Source organism: Pseudophryne corroboree, chromosome 6 (genome assembly GCF_028390025.1).
Source record: "Pseudophryne corroboree isolate aPseCor3 chromosome 6, aPseCor3.hap2, whole genome shotgun sequence".
NCBI classification, from domain to species: domain Eukaryota; kingdom Metazoa; phylum Chordata; class Amphibia; order Anura; family Myobatrachidae; genus Pseudophryne; species Pseudophryne corroboree.
In genome coordinates, this window is record NC_086449.1 from 691691131 (window position 1) to 691716251 (window position 25121).

General features: G+C 46.5%; 2 long non-coding RNA genes across 3 annotated transcripts in view; one reads left to right on the plus strand and one right to left on the minus strand.

Annotated features, from left to right (window-relative positions):
- The window catches only part of LOC134933245 (uncharacterized), a 446291-nt gene extending 425546 nt beyond the window's left edge, over nt 1-20745 (plus strand). For both annotated transcript variants that reach the window (XR_010179652.1, XR_010179655.1), the window contains one exon: nt 20616-20745. This is a non-coding gene — a long non-coding RNA (uncharacterized LOC134933245). The remainder of the gene's footprint in view (nt 1-20615) is intronic.
- LOC134933246 (uncharacterized) overlaps nt 1-25121 on the minus strand; it is a 259257-nt gene that overhangs the window by 179832 nt on the left and 54304 nt on the right. The window lies entirely within an intron of this gene.

Sequence of the window (25121 nt, forward strand, 5' to 3'; positions counted from 1 at the left end):
TCTCATTCTATGCAATAGATAGCACCTTTCCTTGTGTACATATGCCTATTTCCCTATAGATTGTAAGCTTGCGAGCAGGGCCTTCCTACCTCTATGACTGTTATCACCCAGTTTGTTATTGTTATTTCAAATTGTAAAGCGCAACGGAATTTGCTGCGCTATATAAGAAACTGTTAATAAATAAATAAATAAATAATCTCATCACAGCCATTTAGACTATCTTTTCCCAGAACTGCTCCTCTCTGCAGCATTGTGTGGACACACAGAAGGTGAGGGTTGCTTTTTAATGTTTTCCCAATGGCTGCTAATCTCTACAGCTGCAGGGTGGTGGGTCCTGCTGGACTGACCGATCAGCAGTGATTGCCAACACTGCAGGCACTACGGGTTGAACCAGGAAGCAGAGGGACCATGAGGCCCTTCTGATAGTGGCAGCTGCAGAGCTGTTGCAAGGTTTCTTGGCACCTTAGTCAAAACTTCAGCCTACTGCCCTCAACCACCACCTGTACCCACTTCCCAGCACTTCAGTGTGACATATAAGTTCCACAGCCACCACTTGCATTAAGCACAACAAGGATGTTTCTTTTACAGACATCCTTAATTTTGTGATATGCAGACTCAGTGACCCTTTCCTCAGATCCTGGCACCCTAGGCAGCTGCCTAAAGATGCCTAATGGTAGATCCGCCCTGGGCAACTGCTAGAAGAATCTATTTGACCTGAACTGCTGCCTGCTGCAGCATTCCACACAGCCAACCGAGCTACCAATGCCCACCTTGGGGTCTGGTGCCGACCCTAATGTTCCCAGACTGCTGATGCTATCTCTAATGCTGGCGCTACCTTGTTCCTGGGATGTGAAAGCAGTAGACCCTCTCCTGCCTATCACAATCTTGCCCATTTGGGCTCTGCTGTCTGACTCTGGCCACTGCTAATCCCACCATGCCCATGATGCCTCTGAACTGTGCCTGCTTTGAGTTCCCTATCATGCTCTTGGCCCCCTGGATCCACTTCTGGCTGAGCCCCCATGTGAGCTTCTGGAACCACTCATAGCTTGCTGGAAATGCTGGTAAGCGACCTTTAACGCAGATAGACTGGGGCAGACACCATTCTGTGACTTTTCACAACACAGAGACTGGCTCCTGGGCAAACGCCGTTCTGTGACATCCACCACACAAACTGGTTTGCAATCAGTGCATATAGTTTTCCCATATATCACTTGCTCCTTGTATGGCTTATCTCACCCGCTATAACCTTTGCCGTGCACCCAAAATGGCTACATCGCCTGGTTACGTCTGTTGCTGTCGGCAATATTCTGACTCAATAATACCCCTTTCAGACTAACAGAGCCAGGTCACACCCGGGAATGTGTTCCCGGACGCATCCCGGGATTAACCCCTTTCACACTGCACTTAGACCTGGGATCGACCCGTGACAGCCCCATTCACACTGATCCCGGGAAATCCCTGCAAATGCATATGTATGTCATTAGAAATGGAAATTTCTCTAACGTCCTAGTGGATGCTGGGGACTCCGTCAGGACCATGGGGAATAGCGGCTCCGCAGGAGACAGGGCACAAAAGCAAGCTTTTAGGATCACATGGTGTGTACTGGCTCCTCCCCCTATGACCCTCCTCCAAGCCTCAGTTAGGTTTTTGTGCCCGGCCGAGAAGGGTGCAATCTAGGTGGCTCTCTTAAAGAGTTGCTTAGAAAAAGTTTTTAGGTTCTTTATTTTCAGTGAGTCCTGCTGCCAACAGGCTCACTGCATCGAGGGACTTAGGGGAGAGAAGTGAACTCACCTGCGTGCAGGATGGATTGGCTTCTTAGGCTACTGGACACCATTAGCTCCAGAGGGAGTCGGAACACAGGTCTCGCCCTGGGGTTCGTCCCGGAGCCGCGCCGCCGACCCCCCTTGCAGATGCTGAAGATTGAAGAGGTCCGGAACCAGGCGGCAGAAGACTTTCAGTCTTCATCAGGTAGCGCACAGCACTGCAGCTGTGCGCCATTGTTGTCAGCACACTTCACACAGCGGTCACGGAGGGTGCAGGGCGCGGGGGGGGGGGCGCCCTGGGCAGCAATGTATAATACCTGTATGGCGAAAAATACATCACATATAGCCCTTGAGGCTATATGGATGTATTTAACCCCTGCCAGATATCACAGACTCCGGAGAAGAAGCCCGCCGAAAAGGGGGCGGGGCCTATTCTCCTCAGCACACAGCGCCATTTTCCCTCACAGAAATGCTGGTGGGAAGGCTCCCATGCTCTCCCCTGCACTGCACTACAGAAACAGGGTTAAAACAGAGAGGGGGGGCACTGATTTGGCGATATGAATATATATTAAAATGCTATAAGGGAGGAACACTTATATAAAGGTTGTCCCTGTATAATTATAGCGTTTTGGTGTGTGCTGGCAAACTCTCCCTCTGTCTCCCCAAAGGGCTAGTGGGTCCTGTCCTCTATCAGAGCATTCCCTATGTGTGTGCTGTATGTCGGTACGTGTGTGTCGACATGTATGAGGAAAATGTTGGTGAGGAGGCGGAGCAAATTGCCTGTAATGGTGATGTCACTCTCTAGGGAGTCGACACCGGAATGGATGGCTTAATTATGGAATTACGTGATAATGTCAACACGCTGCAAGCCGGTTGACGACATGAGACGGCCGGCGAACAAATTAGTACCTGTCCAGGCGTCTCAAACACCGTCAGGGGCTGTAAAACGCCCATTTACCTCAGTCGGTCGACACAGACCCAGACACGGACACTGATTTCAGTGTCGACGGTGAAGAAACAAACGTATTTTCCTTTAGGGCCACACGTTAAGGGCAATGAAGGAGGTGTTACATATTTCTGATACTACAAGTACCACAAAAAAGGGTATTATGTGGGATGTGAAAAATCTACCTGTAGTTTTTCCTGAATCAGATAAATTAAATGAAGTGTGTGAGATGCGTGGGTTTCCCCCGATAGAAAATTATTGGCGGTATACCCTTTCCCGCCAGAAGTTAGGGCGCGTTGGGAAACACCCCTTAGGGTGGATAAGGCGCTCACATGCTTATCAGAACAAGTGGCGGTACCATCTACAGATAGGGCCGTACTTAAGGAGCCAGCTGATAGGAGGCTGGAAAATATCCTAAAAAGTATACACACACATACTGGTGTTATACTGCGACCAGCGATCGCCTCAGCCTGGATGTGCAGAGCTGAGGTGGCTTGGTCGGATTCCCTGACTAAAAATATTGATACCCTTGACAGGGACAGTATTTTATTGACTATAAGAGCATTTAAAGGATGCATTTCTATATATGCGAGATGCGCAGAGGGATATTTGCACTCTGGCATCAAGAGTAAATGCGATGTCCATATCTGCAAGAAGATGTTTATGGACACGACAGTGGTCAGGTGATGCAGATTCCAAACGGCACAAAGATGTATTGCCGTATAAAGGGGAGGAATTATTTGGGGTCGGTCCATGGGACCTGGTGGCCACGGCAACTGCTGGAAAATCCACCGTTTTTTACCCTAAGTCACATCTCTGCAGAAAAAGACACCGTCTTTTCAGCCTCAGTCCTTTCGTCCCTATAAGAGTCATATCTGCCCAGGGATAGAGGAAAGGGAAGAAGACTGCAGCAGGCAGCCCATTCCCAGGAACAGAAGCCCTCCACCGCTTCTACCAAGTTCTCAGCATGACGCTGGGACCGTACAGGACCCCTGGATCCTACAAGTAGTATCCAAGGGGTACAGATTGGAATGTCGAGACGTTTCCCCCTCGCAGGTTCCTGTAGTCTGCTGTACCAATGTCTCCCTCCGACAGGGAGGCAGTATTGAAAACAATTCACAAGCTGTATTCCCAGCAGGTGATAATAAAATTACCCCTCCTACAACAAGGAAAGGGGTATTATTCCACACTATATGGTGGTACTGAAGCCAGAAGGCTAGGTGAGACCTATTCTAAATCTGAAATGTTTGAACACTTACAAAGGTTCAAATCCAGATGCAGTCACTCAGAGCAGTGATAGCGAACCGGGAAGAAGGGGACTATATGGTGTCCCGGGACATCAGGGATGCTTACCTCCATGTCCCAAAATTTGCCTTTCTCACCAAGGGTACCTCAGGTTCGTGGTACAGAACTGTCACTATCAGTTTCAGACGATGCCGTTGGATTGTCCAAGGCACCCCGGGTCCTTACCAAGGTAATGACCGAAATGAGGATTCGTCTTCAAAGAAAATGGACGACCTCCTGATAAGAACAAGGTCCAGAGAACAGTTGGAGGTCGGAGTAGCACTATCTCAAGTAGTTCTACGACAGCACGGGTGGATTCTAAATATTCCAAAACCGCAGTTGTTCCGACGACACGTCTGCTGGTCCTAGGGATGATTCTGGACACAGTCCAGAAAAAGGTGTTTCTCCCAGAGGAGAAAGCCAGGGAGTTATCCGAGCTAATCGGGATCCTCCTAAAACCAGGAAAAGTGTCAGTGCATCATTGCACAAGAGTCCTGGTAAAAATGGTGGCTTATTACGAAGCGCTTCCATTCGGCAGATTTCACGCAAGAACTCTTCAGTGGGATCTGCTGGACAAATGGTCCGGATCGCATCTTCAGATGCATCAGCGGATAACCCTATATCCAAGGACAAGGGTGTCTCTCCTGTGGTGATTACAGAGTGCTCATCTTCTAGAGGGCCGCAGATTCGGCATTCAGGATTGGATGCTCGTGACCACGGAGGCCAGCCTGAGAGGCTGGGGAGCAGTCACACAAGGAGTGTGATCAAGTCTGGAGAATTCTCTCCACATAAATATACTGGAGCTAAGAGCAAATTTATAATGCTCTAAGCTTAGCAAGACCTCTGCTTCAAGGTCAGCCGGTATTGATCCAGTGGGATAACATCACGGCAGTCGCCCACGTAAACAGAAAGGGCGGCACAAGAAGCAGGAGGGCAGTGGCAAAACTACAAGGATTTTTCGCTAGGCGGAAAATCATGTGATAGCACTGTCAGCAGTGTTCATTCCGGGAGTGGACGACTGGGAAGCAGACTTCCTCAGCAGGCACGACCTCCACCCGGGAGAGTGGGAACTTCATCGGGAAGTTTTCCGCATGATTGTGAACCGTTGGGAAAGACCAAAGGTGGACATGATGGCGTCCCGCCCGAAAAAAAAAAAAAAAATGGGACAGGTATTGCGCCAGGTCACGAGACCTTCAAGCGATAGCTGTGGACGTCCTGGTAACACCGTGGGTGTAACAGTCGGTGTATGTGTTCCCTTCTCTGCTTCTCATAACCAAGGTATTGAGAATTATAAGACATAGAGGAGTAAGAACTATACTCGTGGCTCCGGATTGGCCAAGAGGGACTTGGTAACCGGAACTTCAAGAGATGCTCACAGAGGACTAATGGCCTCGGGAGCTAAGAAGGGATTTGCTTTCAGCAAGTACCATGTCTGTTCCAAGAGGAACCGTGGCATCGGCCTTTAAGAAAGGACCTGCTCCAGCAGGGACCTTGTCTGTTCCAAGACTTACCGCGACTGCGTTTGACGGCATGGCGGTTTGAACGCCGGATCCTAAGGGAAAAGGCATTCCGGAAGAGGTCATACCTACCCTGGTCAAAGCCAGGAAGGAGGTGACCGCACAACGTTATCACCACATGTGGTAAAAATATGTTGCGTGGGTGAGGCCAGGAGGGCCCCACGAAAAAATTTCAACTAGGTCGATTTCTGCACTTCCTGCAAACAGGAGTGTCTATGAGCCTCAAATTGGGGTCCATTAAGGTTCAAGTTTCGGCCCTATAGATTTTCTTCCAGAAAGAATTGGCTTCAGTTCCTGAAGTCCAGACGTTTGTCAAGGGAGTATTGCATATACAGCCCTTGTGTGCCTCCAGTGGCACCGTGGGATCTCAACGTAGTGTTGGGATTCCTCAAATCATATTGGTTTGAACCACTCAAATCTGTGGATTTTAAATATCTCACATGGAAAGTGACCATGCTGTTGGCCCTGGCCTCGGCCAGGCGATTGTCAAAATTGGCGGTTTTGTCTTACAAAAGCCCATATTTGATTTTCCATTCGGACAGGGCAGAACTGCGGACTCGTCCCCAGTTTCTTCCTAAGGTGGTGTCAGCGTTTCACCTGAAACAACCTATTGTGGTGCCTGCGGCTACTAGGGACTTGGAGGACTCCAAGTTGCTAGACGTTGTCAGGGCCCTGAAAATATATATATATATATATAATTCCAGGACGGCTGGAGTCAGAAAGTCTGACTTGCTGTTTATATTGTAGGCACCCAAAAAGCTGGGTGCTCCTGCTTCTAAGCAGACTATTGCTCGTTGGATTTGTAGTACAATTCAGCTTGCACATTCTGTGGCAGGCCTGCCACAGCCAAAATCTGTAAATGCCCATTCCACAAGGAAGGTGGGCTCATCTTGGGCGGCTGCCCGAGGGGTCTCGGCTTTACAACTTTGCCGAGCAGCTACTTGGTCAGGGGCAAACACGTTTGCTAAATTCTACAAATTTGATACCCTGGCTGAGGAGGACCTGGAGTTCTCTCATTCGGTGCTGCAGAGTCATCCGCACTCTCCCGCCCGTTTGGGAGCTTTGGTATAATCCCCATGGTCCTGACGGAGTCCCCAGCATCCACTAGGACGTTAGAGAAAATAAGATTTTACTTACCGATAAATCTATTTCTCATAGTCCGTAGTGGATGCTGGGCGCCCATCCCAAGTGCGGATTGTCTGCATTACTTGTACATAGTTATTGTTACAAAAAATCGGGTTATTATTGTTGTGAGCCATCTTTTTTAGAGGCTACTTCATTGTTATCATACTGTTAACTGGGTTCAAATCACAAGTTGTACGGTGTGATTGGTGTGGCTGGTATGAGTCTTACCCGGGATTCAAGATCCTTCCTTATTGTGTACGCTCGTCCGGGCACAGTACCTAACTGAGGCTTGGAGGAGGGTCATAGGGGGAGGAGCCAGTACACACCATGTGATCCTAAAAGCTTGCTTTTGTGCCCTGTCTCCTGCGGAGCCGCTATTCCCCATGGTCCTGACGGAGTCCCCAGCATCCACTACGGACTATGAGAAATAGATTTATCGGTAAGTAAAATCTTATTTTTTCTGGCCTGGCTCACATAGATGAGGTCACAATAGTTAAGCAAAGGGAGGGGTGGGGCCTGCTCACAGCATTGCCGCAGTCATGGCCAACGAAGTACCAGTGTGTATGACGGAGCTCGTGATTCTTTCTGCTTTACAGATGTTTAATGCAGCCAGTGAGAGCATGATGCAGCTTGTCACACTGTGCAGTATATTGCACATGTATTTTATGAGGAGGAGGGCGCAATTTATGGTGGAGAGGGCTGCTAGTCGCCGCCAATATTTGCGCAGGAAGAGAGGCCTCATATCATCCAGAATAAGTACCATCCTGAGACTGAATATGGGGACCAACCAATCATTGTGGTCCAGAGATCGCCTGCACAGAGAAGCTTTTATGAGGACCGTGGAAGCTTACCAGGATGAAGAGTGGATGGCTAACTTCCGTATGTCTCGTGCAACCTTTGATTACATCCTGGACTTACCACCAGGCTTAGGAGACCCATCGGGGCATGCAGGAGGCTAGCCATTGCATTGTGGTGGTATGCTACACCTGTTTGGTGTTGGGATCTCCACAGTTTGTGTCATAGTCCACCAGGTGACTCAGGCAATGGTGTCTACCTTATACAAGCGCTTCATTTCTTTACCACAAGGACAGTGCTTACAGGATACCATAAAAGGATTTGTGAAGCGAGGCTATCCGCAGTGTGCAGGAGCTATTGATGGGACACACATCCCCATTATTGCCCCACGTGACATCCATGCAGACTATTTTAACAGGAAAGAATGGCACTCAATCATATTACAGGCTGTTGTGGACCACAAATATTGGTAAGTGTTTTCTTTTTCTTTTTTTTGGGTGGGATGAGTTGCATGTGTGTTTTACAGTATAATTTTTAAAATTGAACTGTATGTTAGTTTTGTAGATGTGTTTATTGGCTGGCCAGGACGATCTCATGACTCCCAAGTTCTTGCCAATTCAGATCTAGTCAACATTGTAGAGGAGAAGCAGGATGGCTGGCTGTACCCCAAAGATGTAAACATTTTTTACATTATCTCCTATGTGCTGTATTTTAGCTGTAATGGTTGCATATAATTGCCTACATCATTTTTTATCCCCATCTTATTATACTTTTGACTGACTCTTCTGCAATATATTCTTTTCCCCATTTTAAAACTGTATTCTAAGATCGTGAATGGGGTGGAGATTCCCGTTCACATCATCGGGGATGCAGCATACCCTTTACGCAACTGGATTATGAAAGGCTACACCCAACAGGTCCAGTTGAGCCCTGAAAAATAAGCCTATACACACACACTGAGTTCGACAAGGATGGTGGTAGAGAATGCCTTTGGCAGGTTAAAAGGAAGATGGCGTTGTTTAATGAAGCGGAATGATGTTGACCTAAAGATCACACCTAATGTAGTAGCTGCGTGCTGTATATTGCATGTGTGTAGTATGGTTTGCCGGCGGTCGGGGTCCCGGCGACCAGCATACCGGCGCCGGAATCCCGACTGTTGGCATACCGACAGCTGGGCAAGCGCAAATAAGCCCCTTGCGGGCACGGTGGTGCACTACGCACGCCACACTATCTATTCTCCCTCGAGGGGGGGTCATAGATCCCCAAGAGGGAGAAAAGATGCTGGCAGTCGGGATTCCGGCGCCGGTATGGTGGTTGCCGGGAGCCTGGCCGCCGGCAAACTGAAGACCACTCATATTGCACAACATCTGTGAACTTAAAAATAAACTATTTCTTCCTGAGTGGACTGTGCAGGACCCTGAGGTTTAAAAGCAACTCGTTGATTGTGCATTTTTTGGTGCTGACACAAACTCCACAGCAGAACAAATCCGTGACACTATTACGGAAAACCTTGCGGCACATAGTAGTTACAACGTTTTCATCGTTATTAGAAAAGTTGAGTATTATAAAAGTCATCACAACATGTTAGGTTAATTATATTATGTTTATTTTGTTTACCACCTGTTTATTTTAGGTGCAATTTGTAGGCACAAAAATAAACACATAAACTGCATATGTATATATGGTGATACAATAGTTTCTATATTAGTTCCCAAACAAAGAAAACATGGTCTACTGATACGCACATTAGGGTACATTGTGCATATAGTTTCACATAACTTTTGAATTCCAAAAATAAAAGCACACTGGTAAGCTTGTAGATACAATACACTAATGTATAGCCACAGTGTCCCTGCAGTATATTACTGTATAAAATATAAATATAAGTTTTTGTTTGGAGGTTTGTAGACACTATACAAAATAAACATTAGAAACAATTTAAAACATTATAATTTAACATAATGCACAAACAGTTGTGCATAAACACTTTGTTATTAACCACACCAGGCCCAGCACTACCCGCTCAGCGAAGGGATGCAGTGCAGGGAGGCGCTGGGACGGAGAGGCGCTCCCCCTGCTCTGCATCCCTTCACTGCTGTGCCGTCCTGTCCCCCCTGCTGCCGGCTGCTGTGCCTGTCACTGTATGACAGGCTGCGGCGCAGGCAGCATGAAAGGCCCACTCCCCACCCCCACCCCCTACCAAATCACCTGTGACAGCAGGCTGTGTGCATTGTGGGTCCTGAAAAGGGGGCGGAGCTACACGGGATAGAGGGGCAGAGCTACACGGGACCAGGCAGCTGAACAGTAGGAGAGTAAGCATTGCAGTGACGGCCAGCCAGACTTGGTAAGTGGAGGGTGAGAGAGAACGATGTAGGTCACCTTAAGGGTATAGATCTTATCCTTAGGATTCAGGCGGATTTGGGTGAACTTAGTTTGCTTTGGCCTGATGTACGTTTAGTTTGGTCTGACATTATTTCTAGGTTTGTCTGGAGGGGATCCCGGAACGTCACAGCGCTTGACAGTGCTAGGAAGAAGATTAACTTTGCTGTGTCAAAGTTTGTGTTGACTGCTGGTGGTTTGGCTGTTAGACATCTGCTCTTGGTGCTGCAAAGTCCCTTTTATTTTTAGGAAGGATGGTGTGCATCTCTCTCCCACATTGGGATTGGAGTTTTTCAGAGTGCTCTTTTTCTTGTCTGGATTAGTTTGTTACCTTTGCAATTAGGAATGGGAGTTGTTTTGACTGGTCTTTTGTTCTTGTTTGGTTAGTTTAGTTTGCTTGGATTTAATTTTGTATTAGGTTAGCGGGCTGTGTTTCTCTGAAACTGGCAGTGGCGGGAAGGCGCTACTGGCCAGCGGTCACATGTAGCATAAGTGGTGTTGTGGGGCACTTACCCCTTTTGAAGGACTGCAAGTGTGTCCTGCCCTTCTGGGGGGCCGATTGGCGCTTCCTTGGGGAGCGTCCTCACTGTGCTATAGTAAGGGGTGGTGAGACCTTCCCTATACAGGTTCTGATGATATAGATAGATAAATATATATAGATATATTAGTGCCATAAGGCAATAACGGCGATAATATTGTTAACGCCGTTAATGCTGCTGCTGTGCCGGAAGCAGTAATTCATCTGACCCCCTTGATGGAGTAGCCGCTGGATGCCGCCAGAGAAGAGGAAGCCGACGGAAGCCGCTGGAGAAGAGGAAGCCGCCAGCCGCCATAACCTCTTGAGACTGAGACTCCGGTAAGCTTGTCCACCACAACACACATAGTTAAATGGAAAAAAAAATTGTGTGGGGTCCCCCCTCCTAAGCATAACCAGCCTCGGGCTCTTTGAGCCGGTCCTGGTTGTAAAAATGCAGGGGAAAAATTGCGTAGGGTTCCCCCATATTTAAACAACCAGCACCGGGCTCCGCGCCTGGTCCTGGTTCCAAAAATACGGGGGACAAAAGATGTAGGGATACCCCGTATTTTTAAAACCAGCACCGGGCTCCACTAGCCAGAGAGATAATGTCATAGCCTAGGGGACACTTTTAAATAGCTCCCTGCGGCCGTGGCATATACCCCCCCTGATAGCCTTTGTGTAAAAAATAGAATATTGTTTTTTTGTGGTAGAACTACAAGTCCCAGCAAGCCTCCCCTGCAAGCTGGTACTTGGAGAACCACAAGTACCAGCATGCAGGGAAATAACGGGCCTGCTGGTACCTGTAGTTCTACTACAAAAAAAAACACAACGCACTGGTGCTGGTTGTTTAAATATGGGGGAGCCTGGTGCTGGTTGTTTAAATATGGGGGAACCCTACGCAATTTCCCCCCTGTATTTTTACAACCAGGACCGGCTCAAAGAGCCCGAGGCTGGTTATGCTTAGGAGGGGGGACCCCACGCAATTTCTTTTTCTGTTTAACTACAGTATGTGTGATGTCCACAGGGCTATTGTCTGCGGCTAGTGAATTTGCCTTTGGACCAGCCCCCCTAGCACCCTAATCTAACCCATCAGATGTATCTGTTGTTTTGTGTACCTTACCTTTATATGTTGTTAATTAAGTGAATTGTTGTTAATAAAATTATTTTATTTTTAATAATTAAAGTTTTTTAAATGCTACTGTGTTAAGGGAAAACTGCAAACCAAATGTTATTGCACTGTTGTTCATATAGAAGTACTAAAGGTGCGCAATACACCACTTTTGAATTCATTATTGACTTTAGTCGGCTAACAATACGATTAATCGCTATTAATCACAGGAAATCCTGCGATTAATCGTGATTAAAAATTTTAATCGTTGCCCAGCACTACTATATATATATATATATATATATATATATGGGGCGTTTCAGTCGTATCCATTCCAGTTGGGGCGTTTAGTCGCCACCATTTTGCAAGATCTGTGACTAGAGCTAGTTATTGGTAGCGTCTTCCTGGCCACCCACTACAAATAAGGTCATTCCAATTAATAAATTCAATGACCATTTGATCCAACCCAGTTGTGTCCGTGTCAGGGCGTTTTGAGAGAGGAGGAGGCCCGTGTTCAGCCTCCTCCGTTGGGCCCCCTCCTCGCTGCCCGGAGCGCCGTAGAGTCTGAGCACTAGAGGGCTCAGACTCTATTGCGCATGCGCAGATCTCCGGGAAAATGGTGCGGTGGCCATTTTCCCTGAGATCTCTCTACTGCGCATGCGCAGAACGCCGTGAAAATAGCCGCTGGGCCATTTTCACTGTGTTCTAGCGGCGCTGCGGATGCCGGCGCTGGACTTCGGAGGGGGGAGTATTTTACAAATGGGTGCAGTGTGTGCGGTGGGGGCCCCCTCTGGACTCAGGGGCCTATGTGCACCGCACACACTGCACCCACTATAGAAACGCCAGTGGTCCGTGTTTTTATTTTAGTTGATAAGCTATCTTAAAGTGTATAGTTAATGTCAAGCACAATAAAGGAATAGACGGCTTTTAAAATCCCGGGCAACGCAGGGTACTCCAGCTAGTAATACAATAAATTCAAAAGGTTAGAAAATCGGTAATATATCTGCAAGATTGTTACTTATTGTTCAATAAATTCATAAAAATCCAAGGAGTACGGAGCTTACTGCATCAAACATATGATGGTAAATCTCTGTGTAAGCCACGTTATATATTATTCTATATTTTAGTGATATCTTTATGAGAAAGTAAGGGGTAATCCCACAATCAGTTCATACTGCATTGTATTATGGTCATGTATACCATAAAACAATAGTGCAAAGAGTTAGTATTTTATTTTGAATATAGAAGGTAACACAATAGATGACCACCAATAATAGAGTTATAGATTGGCCACAGACCGAATATTGATTGTATGGCAGCAGAGCCATTTGAATATGCCTGCCTTTTTGTGATGTCATATTGAATGGCTGCAGCATATGACCTATTGTGCGGCCGACGAGTCAGCCGTACACACAGCCAGATGTCCCGATATATCTGCATGATATCCGGTCATCGGCTGTGCTGCAGGGCCAACCTAATATACATGTGAACGACGACGCTGATCTGCAAGCAATATATCGTTTATTGAACGAACGATACTATATATAAAAAACTTTGTACCCAACCCAGCTCCGCAGATTTTTAAGAATATTTTAAACCATAAGCAAAAATACCGCAGATAGTTGTATACTGTAGACTTTTTGAACCGTTCAATTTATTTTATCATGTATGCATATTATATCATTGATTATATAGATGTTGCACTTGCTGGTGTTTGTTGGGCCACACACAAGTTTCATGGTGACAGCAAGTGAAGTTAATGGGAGTGCTAGAAACTAGTGATGAAGAGCTAGGGCTGCGTTATATGTGTTATTCTATGGCTGCGTAGGAGAGCCTTTGGCTAATGAGACAGTGTGGTGGAGCAGCCTGGAAAAACCTCTCTGAGTGTGGAGAGTACCACCATTTTATTGAATTGAATTGTTTGTTTAAGCCAGTTTTATGTTGTTGTTTTTTTATTACCAATAGATCATACATTACCATAAGAGCATATTGACACATCTGTTTACTCTTCCTTTATGCTTTCTAATACTGTATCTTCCTCCTACAAACAAGTTGGACTCAGAAACAGTAAAGCAGGAACAAAGTCAGTCCGAGAGATATAGTGAAATACAAGGACAATTACTATCCCATAGTTATGTCCATATTATTCTAACTGTGCCCATCTTTACATATTCACAAGTATAAATCTTTGGCAATTCCGATACTTAATAGAAGAATCTAATCTGTATCTGCTGCATGTAATGGGCCCTACACATTTACCGATTACACTGAAAGATATGAGCGTTCTCATTCATTAATGAACAAGATATCATTCATATCTTTCAGTGTGTAGGCACAAACGATGAACAATGCCTGGCCCTGTGCTCGTTCATCGTTGGTGCCGGCTCATTTATGCCTGCAAGCCAACATGGACAATATCGTCCATATTAGCATGCAGGGCTATGGGGCCGGGTGACGGGGGATTGAAGAAACTTTACTCCCCGTCACCCCTACCCCCCCCTTGCCGCTGGGTCGACCGTTGGCCATATCGGACATCGGGCACCGCGACGATCAATCTGACAGTGTGTAGGGCCCTTAACAAGCAGACATGGAAATTGTACTCAGTGAACAGGTTAAGGTTTACATTGACTAAGGCCAGATGATACTGATTTTTATCTTGATGGAATAAATTAGTGGAATTATTTTAAGGTGTGTTAGACTCAGGACTATTCATTATAGCTATTAAACTTTATATGAACATAAAGGGAGTAGGGGCTATACCTCTGTGTAAATGCCTCAATACAAAACTGGCCTAGGAGACTGAAGCAATGAAAAGCACAGAACAATGTTCGACATATTCTGGACACGTGCCCCACTGTTGTTCGTTTTCAAGGAATGTGCAATTCTGGTCTGGTTTGGTGTAGTGTTCCTGATGATGCACTTTTCATTGGTTAGATCTGGTAGATAACTGTTGGTTGTTTTACCCTATGGGGGTATCCAATAAGCCACGATAATGACGGATTGTTTTTATTTTATCATCAATGTTTCTCTAACGTCCTAAGTGGATGCTGGGGACTCCGTAAGGACCATGGGGAATAGCGGCTCCGCAGGAGACTGGGCACAAAAGTAAAAGCTTTAGGACTACCTGGTGTGCACTGGCTCCTCCCCCCACGACCCTCCTCCAAGCCTCAGTTAGATTTTTGTGCCCGAACGAGAAGGGTGCACACTAGGTGGCTCTCCTGAGCTGCTTAGTGAAAAGTTTAGTTTTAGGTTTTTTATTTTCAGTGAGACCTGCTGGCAACAGGCTCACTGCACCGAGGGACTAAGTGGAGAAGAAGCGAACTCACCTGCGTGCAGAGTGGATTGGGCTTCTTAGGCTACTGGACATTAGCTCCAGAGGGACGATCACAGGCCCAGCCATGGATGGGTCCCAGAGCCGCGCCGCCGGCCCCCTTACAGAGCCAGAAGACTGAAGAGGTCCGGGAAATCGGCGGCAGAAGACGTCCTGTCTTCAATAAGGTAGCGCACAGCACCGCAGCTGTGCGCCATTGCTCTCAGCACACTTCACACTCCGGTCACTGAGGGTGCAGGGCGCTGGGGGGGGGCGCCCTGAGACGCAATAAAAACACCTTAGATGGCTAAAAATACATCACATATAGCTCCTGGGCTATATGGATGCATTTAACCCCTGTCAGTTTTTCCTTAAAAAAGCGGGAGAAAGGCCGCCGAGAAGGGGGCGGAGCCTATCTCCTCAGCACACAAGCGCCATTTTCCCTCACAGCTCCGTTGGAGGGAAGCTCCCTGACTCTCGCCTGCAGTCCTGCACTACAGAAACAGGGTAAAACAAGAGAGGGGGGGCACTAAATTTGGCAGATTAATAATACAGCAGCTATATAAGGGAAAAACACTTATATAAGGTTATCCCTGTATATATATAGCGCTCTGGTGTGTGCTGGCAAACTCTCCCTCTGTCTCCCCAAAGGGCTAGTGGGGTCCTGTCCTCTATCAGAGCATTCCCTGTGTGTGTGCTGTGTGTCGGTACGTTGTGTCGACATGTATGAGGAGGAAAATGGTATGGAGGCGGAGCAATTGCCTGTAATAGTGATGTCACCCCCTAGGGAGTCGACACCTGACTGGATGGTCGTATGGAAGGAATTACGTGATAGCGTCAGCACTTTACAAAAGACTGTTGACGACATGAGACAGCCGTAAAAACAGTTAATACCTGTCCAGGCGTCTCAAACACCGTCAGGGGCTCTAAAGCGCCCGTTACCTCAGATGGACACAGACCCAGACACGGACACTGACTCCAGTGTCGACGGTGAGGAAACAAACGTATTTTCCAGTAGGGCCACACGTTACATGATCATGGCAATGAAGGAGGTTTTGAACATTTCTGATACTACAAGTACCACAAAAAAGGGTATTATGTGGGGTGTGAAAAAACTACCCGTAGTTTTTCCTGAATCAGATGAATTAAATGAGGTGTGTGATGAAGCGTGGGTTTCCCCCGATAAAAAACTGCTAATTTCTAAAAAATTATTGGCATTATACCCTTTCCCGCCAGAGGTTAGGGCGCGTTGGGAAACACCCCCTAGGGTAGATAAGGCGCTCACACGCTTATCAAAACAAGTGGCGTTACCGTCTCCGGATACGGCCGCCCTCAAGGAGCCAGCTGATAGAAAGCTGGAAAATATCCTAAAAAGTATATACACACATACTGGTGTTATACTGAGACCAGCAATCGCCTCAGCCTGGATGTGCAGTGCTGGGGTGGCTTGGTCGGATTCCCTGACTGAAAATATTGATACCCTGGACAGGGACAGTATATTATTGACTATAGAGCATTTAAAGGATGCATTTCTATATATGCGAGATGCACAGAGGGATATTTGCACTCTGGCATCAAGAGTAAGTGCGCTGTCCATTTCTGCCAGAAGAGGGTTATGGACGCGACAGTGGTCAGGTGATGCGGATTCCAAACGGCATATGGAAGTATTGCCGTATAAAGGGGAGGAGTATTTGGGGTCGGTCTATCGGACCTGGTGGCCACGGCAACGGCTGGGAAATCCACCTTTTTACCCCAGGTCACCTCTCAGCAGAAAAAGACACCGTCTTTTCAGGCTCAATCCTTTCGTCCCCATAAGGGCAAGCGGGCAAAAGGCCACTCATATCTGCCCCGGGGCAGAGGAAGGGGAAAAAGACTGCAGCAGGCAGCCTCTTCCCAGGAACAGAAGCCCTCCCCCGCTTCTGCCAAGTCCTCAGCATGACGCTGGGGCCTTACAAGCGGACTCAGGTACGGTGGGGGGTCGTCTCAAGAATTTCAGCGCGCAGTGGGCTCACTCGCAAGTGGACCCCTGGATCCTGCAGGTAGTATCTCAGGGGTACAAATTGGAATTCGAGACGTCTCCCCCTCGCCGGTTCCTGAAGTCTGCTTTACCTACGTCTCCCTCCGACAGGGAGGCGGTATTGGAAGCCATTCACAAGCTGTATTCCCAGCAGGTGATAATCAAGGTACCCCTCCTACAACAGGGAAAGGTGTATTATTCCACGCTGTTTGTGGTACCGAAGCCGGACGGCTCGGTGAGACCTATTTTAAATCTGAAATCCTTGAACACTTACATACAAAGGTTCAAATTCAAGATGGAGTCACTCAGAGCAGTGATAGCGAACCTGGAAGAAGGGGACTATATGGTGTCTCTGGACATCAAGGATGCTTACCTCCATGTCCCAATTTACCCTTCTCACCAAGGGTACCTCAGGTTTGTGGTACAGAACTGTCACTATCCGTTTCAGACGCTGCCGTTTGGATTGTCCACGGCACCCCGGGTCTTTACCAAGGTAATGGCCGAAATGATGATTCTTCTTCGAAGAAAAGGCGTCTTAATTATCCCTTACTTGGACGATCTCCTGATAAGGGCAAGGTCCAGGGAACAGTTAGAGGTCGGAGTAGCACTATCTCAAGTAATACTACGACAGCACGGGTGGATTCTAAATATTCCAAAATCGCAGCTGATTCCGACGACACGTCTGCTGTTCCTAGGGATGATTCTGGACACAGTCCAGAAAAAAGTGTTTCTCCCGGAGGAGAAAGCCAGGGAGTTATCCGAGCTAGTCAGGAACCTCCTAAAAAAAAGGCCAAGTGTCAGTGCATCAATGCACAAGGGTCCTGGGAAAAATGGTGGCTTCTTACGAAGCGATTCCATTCGGCAGATTCCACGCAAGAACTTTTCAGTGGGATCTGCTGGACAAATGGTCCGGATCGCATCTTCAGATGCATCAGCGGATAACCCTGTCTCCAAGGACAAGGGTGTCTCTCCTGTGGTGGTTGCAGAGTGCTCATCTTCTAGAGGGCCGCAGATTCGGCATTCAGGACTGGGTCCTGGTGACCACGGATGCCAGCCTGAGAGGCTGGGGAGCAGTCACACAGGGAAGAAATTTCCAGGGCTTGTGGTCAAGCCTGGAGACATCACTTCACATAAATATCCTGGAGCTAAGAGCCATCTACAATGCTCTGAGCCTAGCAAGACCTCTGCTTCAAGGTCAGCCGGTGCTGATCCAGTCGGACAACATCACGGCAGTCGCCCACGTAAACAGACAGGGCGGCACAAGAAGCAGGAGGGCAATGACAGAAGTTGCAAGGATTCTTCGCTGGGCAGAAAATCATGTGATAGCACTGTCAGCAGTGTTCATTCCGGGTGTGGACAACTGGGAAGCAGACTTCCTCAGCAGACACGACCTCCACCCGGGGGAGTGGGGACTTCACCCAGAAGTCTTCCACATGATTGTGAACCCTTGGGAAAAACCAAAGGTGGACATGATGGCGTCCCGCCTCAACAAAAAACTAGACAGATATTGCGCCAGGTCAAGGGACCCTCAGGCAATAGCTGTGGACGCTCTGGTAACACCATGGGTGTACCAGTCAGTGTATGTGTTCCCTCCTCTGCCTCTCATACCCAAGGTACTGAGGATCATAAGAAGGAGAGGAGTAAGGACTATACTCGTGGATCCGGATTGGCCAAGAAGGACTTGGTACCCGGAACTTCAAGAGATGCTCACAGAGGACCCGTGGCCTCTACCTCTAAGAAAGGACCTGCTCCAGCAGGGACCCTGTCTCTTCCAAGACTTACCGCGGCTGCGTTTGACGGCATGGCGGTTGAACGCCGGATCCTGAAGGAAAAAGGCATTCCGGATGAAGTCATCCCTACCCTGATCAAAGCCAGGAAGGATGTAACCGTACAACATTATCACCGTATTTGGCGTAAATATGTTGCGTGGTGCGAGGCCAGGAAGGCCCCTACAGAGGAATTTCAACTGGGTCGTTTCCTGCATTTCCTACAAACAGGACTGTCTATGGGCCTAAAATTAGGGTCCATTAAGGTTCAGATTTCGGCCCTGTCGATTTTCTTCCAAAAAGAACTGGCTTCAGTTCCTGAAGTACAGACGTTTGTCAAGGGGGTACTACATATACAACCTCCTTTTGTGCCTCCAGTGGCACCTTGGGATCTAAATGTAGTTTTGGGATTCCTAAAATCACATTGGTTTGAACCACTTTCCACTGTGGACTTAAAATATCTCACATGGAAGGTGGTAATGCTGTTAGCCCTGGCTTCAGCCAGGCGTGTCTCAGAATTGGCGGCTTTATCCTATAAAAGCCCTTACCTAATTTTTCATACGGACAGGGCAGAATTGAGGACTCGTCCTCAATTTCTCCCTAAGGTGGTTTCAGCATTTCACTTGAACCAGCCTATTGTGGTGCCTGCGGCTACTAGGGACTTGGAGGACTCCAAGTTGCTGGACGTAGTCAGGGCCCTGAAAATATATGTTTCCAGGACGGCTGGAGTCAGAAAATCTGACTCGCTATTTATCCTGTATGCACCCAACAAGCTGGATGCTCCTGCTTCTAAGCAGACTATTGCTCGCTGGATTTGTAGTACAATTCAGCTTGCACATTCTGTGGCAGGCCTGCCACAGCCAAAATCTGTAAATGCCCATTCCACAAGGAAGGTGGGCTCATCTTGGGCGGCTGCCCGAGGGGTCTCGGCTTTACAACTTTGCCGAGCAGCTACTTGGTCAGGGGCAAACACGTTTGCTAAATTCTACAAATTTGATACCCTGGCTGAGGAGGACCTGGAGTTCTCTCATTCGGTGCTGCAGAGTCATCCGCACTCTCCCGCCCGTTTGGGAGCTTTGGTATAATCCCGATGGTCCTTACGGAGTCCCCAGCATCCACTTAGGACGTTAGAGAAAATAAGAATTTACTTACCGATAATTCTATTTCTCATAGTCCGTAGTGGATGCTGGGCGCCCATCCCAAGTGCGGATTGTCTGCAATACTTGTACATAGTTATTGTTACAAAAATCGGGTTATTATTGTTGTGAGCCATCTTTTCAGAGGCTCCTCTGTTATCATGCTGTTAACTGGGTTCAGATCACAGGTTGTACGGTGTGATTGGTGTGGCTGGTATGAGTCTTACCCGGGATTCAATATCCTTCCTTATTGTGTACGCTCGTCCGGGCACAGTATCCTAACTGAGGCTTGGAGGAGGGTCGTGGGGGGAGGAGCCAGTGCACACCAGGTAGTCCTAAAGCTTTTACTTTTGTGCCCAGTCTCCTGCGGAGCCGCTATTCCCCATGGTCCTTACGGAGTCCCCAGCATCCACTACGGACTATGAGAAATAGAATTATCTGTAAGTAAATTCTTATTTTTTTCACCAGTATCCAATTACATTGCTCAGTTTTTCTTGTAAAAATTCATTGGGGTGAATTCAAATGTTTGAAAAGTCAGTTGGGTGTCTGTTTTTTCCTATCTAATAGACAGGAAAAAACAGACACCCAACTGACTTTTTAAACATTTTAATTCCCCCCATAGAGTCCACGAAAAGCTGCGGACCTATTTATTTTCATGGCAATTACTGCAGCAAAAATAGTCACTTGTTGGGGCTAATAGGATAGCCCCTGGCAAACCAATTAGCTGTGGTAAATTACCGCAGCTAATTGGATACCCCCTGTGAATTTTGTTTGACCGTTTTTTTCCTTAATTTGTTTTATGTATCGATCTCTACTAATTGAGGACTATCTGGGAGTTAAGAGAAGTTCCTGTATAAAACAAAATCCAGTTAACATTGGAGGTCTTTAAAATCCATTAAAAGTGTTACCTTATGAAGTTGATGTTTTTTTTTTATTGTTTCCTGACCTCTAGTTCGAAGAGAATCCCAGTAACATCAGGATTCCCGAAGGTTATATGGAAGAGAAGATATGACGAACTATTGTACAGTATATGCCTTCTGTTAAACCTTTCTATTTATACAAGATTACAGGCGGAACATTAAAAAGGATTGATTTTTAAAGTTCTCAGTGACCTACTTTATGATATGAGGTATGAGGTTATGCTCCCACTACTATAATATATTATGGTACTATAAGCCACCAGTGAGTATATAGTATATACCCATATCAGATAATAAGGCTACAAGTAGAATACACAACCAGGGTTGAAATACTAGGTCACTCGACCAGGTAATTCAACCCTTGCACCTTACAGACCGCACTTGAACACGGGTTATGCGTGTTCATGTGCCAATAACCCGTGTTCAGAGGTGTCAGTCTGAAAGGGGTATTATTAAAGTGTGGAGAGAAATGCGAGTGGTATAGAAGATCTACAATGTCTAGGTTAACAGTCATTAGATTGAGCCCTTATGGTCGACATTGGGTAAAACGTCGACACTGGAAAAGGTCGACCTGGACAAAAATGTCAACAGGGTGAAAAGCTCGACACTGCAATGGTCGACACATAAATGCTATTTAGCAAAACTGCTACTGAGCACAAATGGTTAAATCAAATTGACTGAGGTATTAATTAAGTCACCTGTGCATAAGCATGGATATCCTTAAGCCATGGAATGTTAGGGTGCCTTGAGTTGTTAATTTGGGAATCTTTGCATTAAGTTTATCAAGGAACCCTTGTCATTACTTGATAAATCTCCCCCGAGGTATGTTGGACCCTGGAAATAACAACGATGCCATCCCTGGTGTTTATATAATTGAGTTCTATTATACTTAAAATTAAGATTAACTACAACACATACACAAACTGTACTTAACATACTAAAAAAAAAAAGAAATCTTTACAACAAAAAATGATTGTTAATTGTGACTGTGGTCACTCTGACATTTATTTATTTATTAACAATTTCTTATATAGCGCAGAAAACTCTGTTACGCTTTACAACTGGACACAATTAGATGACAAAACTGGTAAAAACAAACAGTCATAGAGGTAGGAGGGTCCTGCTCGCAAGCTTACAATCTATGGACATCCTTCTTTTCATTGCTGAACCAACCTGGTGAAACAGGAGATGTAAAACAAAAACTGTATTTAGTTCATTTCATATATAGACTAGTGTCCCGCCTCTGCTTCACACAGGAGAAATTTTGAATTTACAGCAATAGGCTTTTGTAACATGTCTGGTCCTGTCAGCTGAAAGGCGATTGGTTCGCTGACCAGATAACTCTCTCTGAAAATTGTCTGTTTCAATCTGCAGAGAGACGATTATTTCGCTCAGTAAACGACTTTCTTTCTCTTTGTAAGGCCATTCTTTCTCTGTCATTTGACAATTGAGAGTCTCTTTCTTTGTCAGTTTCTTTATTACTGGATAAACAAATAATTTTAGCATCAAATGTACTACGACCTATAAAATGAACGAGAGACTACATAGGATAGAGAGAATATAAGCACCCTGTTTGTTATGAAGCTAAACTGGTTGGAACTGGTTTGTTAGGTTGTTAGGGGTGAATAGGGGGTCAGGGCTGTCAATCAATTATTTTAGCCAATGGAATTGGTTTTGGTAGGCGGGTTGTTTGAGTTTATATAGGACAGGGCTGAGGAATTCAAATTCCTCTTGCCATTTTGGGATCCCACCCACCCACCCGGCAAAATTAATTTTATTGAATTTCAATTAAATGTTTTTTCACGTTGGAATAAAATTTTATGAGTTATTCCAGCAAGGCGAGGCGCAGCGGGCGGAAAGCAGTGCTCATCGGCGGCTCAATTTAGCGCAGCAGAGCTTGGCTAGCATTTCCCCTTTGAGAAAAGGCGAGTCGGTCACTACCTCAGGGGAGGACCAGATCACCATCTTAAGGAGGGACCAGCACTGTGCTAGTTAAGGGGAGATGGTTCTACCCAAGACGGATTGCGCAAGGGGCAGAAACTCTGCCCCATTTGTTTAATGATTAAAAGTTTTTAAGCCATGGCCGAGTTGGCACTGCTTTTTTCGCCACCAGTGATTAACATTTCTAATTCCAGATTCAAATTTAAATAAATTTGGCTGTGACCTCATTTTCCAATCTATACAGTTGTCCGTGTTTTATTTATTGGTTGAATTATTTAAGTGGTGGCGTAATAATAAAACATATGGGTGACTTATTTGCTTTCAGTCTCAGCATAATGGTAATACAATATTTACATTTTAAGTAAAGAGCACCTCAAACAGAGACATGTTGACGGGATGCATTTACTATAGCCTACCACCATGTATACTCTCACACCGGCTGAAATGTATAGTAAAATGTAGAAATACATATAGAAAAACACATTCATACAGTAGTTAATGTTACTTTGAGGAAAAAGAATCGTTTTTCACATAAATGAAATAGGAACGGAAAAAAGGGAAAAACTGAGATTTTGTATCAGAAAACAGGGCTTCCACCAATTTTTATGGAAAAATCAGATAATACCTATCAATCTACATAATACGAAATAAAGTCCATCGCTGTGATATATCTTTACCAGTTTAGGAAGCGTAAGCCAAGAAAGTGCTCGGGCAGCTGTTTTTTCTTTGACTTGCATCACTAATATCGTCACTGCTCTACTCCCTTTTGTCATAGATTAATGTTTCATATATCTAAACCTTCTTTGACAAATGCTGTATAGAGCTGTGAAACCATATCAAAATCCATCTAGTGCTACTCGAGATTAGCCTGAAAAAACAGACAGACACCTACTGGGAACTTTATTTTATAATGTGAGGATACGGGGTTCTTCTAATCACCCAGACACCGAGCAGATGAAACCAAAGTGATGGTTTATTTCTCACCGCACACAGAAGTAGATAATTCACAGGAAGCAGAAGTAAATATAGTGCAGAAACAGTATACAGGTAGCAGTCTAGATAGAAAGTCCCAATAGAGGATTTAGGTCCACAGCAATTCCACACAGAAGTTACAGATAAATAGGTCCACACAGCAGAACTATCACTGAGTCCATACAGCAGTGATAGCAGATTAGTCCACAGGAGAATATTTGTATAAGTCAATGCAGGAGTAAATACGTATAAGTCCACACACCACTGGTGATGTGTTCCACAAGGTATCCTGGCAGAGAATCACCCCTTAGCCAAAGTCCTGTGACTAACATGAGGAGCTGACCTCCGCAACCTCTTTTAAAACCTTCAAAATGCCCATGATGCCGTGCTCACCTGGGGAGGAGACACAAGTTACTTATTGGTGGGATCCCATTTCAGATATCTCCCTTCTCCCTACCACAGCTGGCCTTCTCCTGCATACCTCATGCTGGGTCAGGCTCCGAGTTGTTTGTCAGATCCCAGATTTTATCAAAGGACAGTAAACAGAAGGAACAATGATAGGGAAATTGGTTAAGTCCTGATTGTCCCCTGTGGAGGTGCATCTTCAGTGAGAGAATACCTGTCCCTCGTGTTTACTTCCTGTGCGACCATATAAGGATAATAGATGGGTTAAGCAGACATATCAATGATAATTTGTAACCTCATACACAGAATGGCATCCTCCTAACACCGCAGCAGTGCCGTTTCTTGCGGCGGGCGAGCCGTGCAACCGCACGGGGCGCCCGCCGCGGCACTTCTTGAGGACTTTAAATCCCCCCTCCCCTCTCCTCCCGAGTGCCCAGCTCGGGGGCGGGGTTTCGCGGAATGACACGAATGCGTCTTGACGTCACGACTCAATCGCGTCATTCCGTGAAACCCCGTTCCCCGAGCTGGGCACTCTTGCCTGCCGGAATGTGTAAAATGGGGACACTTTCCTGCCGCAATGTGTAAAATGGGGGCACATGCCTGCCACAATGTGTAAAATGGGGATGCAGTCTGCCGTAATGTGTAAAATGGGGGCACCTGTCTGCCGTAATGTGTAAAATGGGGGCACGTGCCTGCCGCAATGTGTAAAATGGGGGCACGTGCCTGCCGCAATGTGTAAAATGGGGACACGTGCCTGCCACAATGTGTAAAATGGGGACACTTTCCTGCCGCAATGTGTAAAATGGGGGCACGTGCCTGCCGCAATGTGTAAAATGGGGGCACGTGCCTGCCGCAATGTGTAAAATGGGGACACTTTCCTGCCGCAATGTGTAAAATGGGGGCACGTGCCTGCCGCAATGTGTAAAATGGGGGCACGTGCCTGCCACAATGTGTAAAATGGGGACACTTGCCTGTTGTACTGTGTAAAATGGGGGCACGTGCCTGCCGCAATGTGTAAAATGGGGACACTTTCCTGCCGCAATGTGTAAAATGGGGGCACGTGCCTGCCGCAATGTGTAAAATGGGGAAACTTGCCTACCGTGCTGTGTAAAATGGGGACCCTTGCCTGCCGTGCTGTGTAAAATGGGGACACTTGCCTGCCGTGCTGTGTAAAATGGGGACACGTGCCTGCCGTGCTGTGTAAAATGGGGACACTTGCC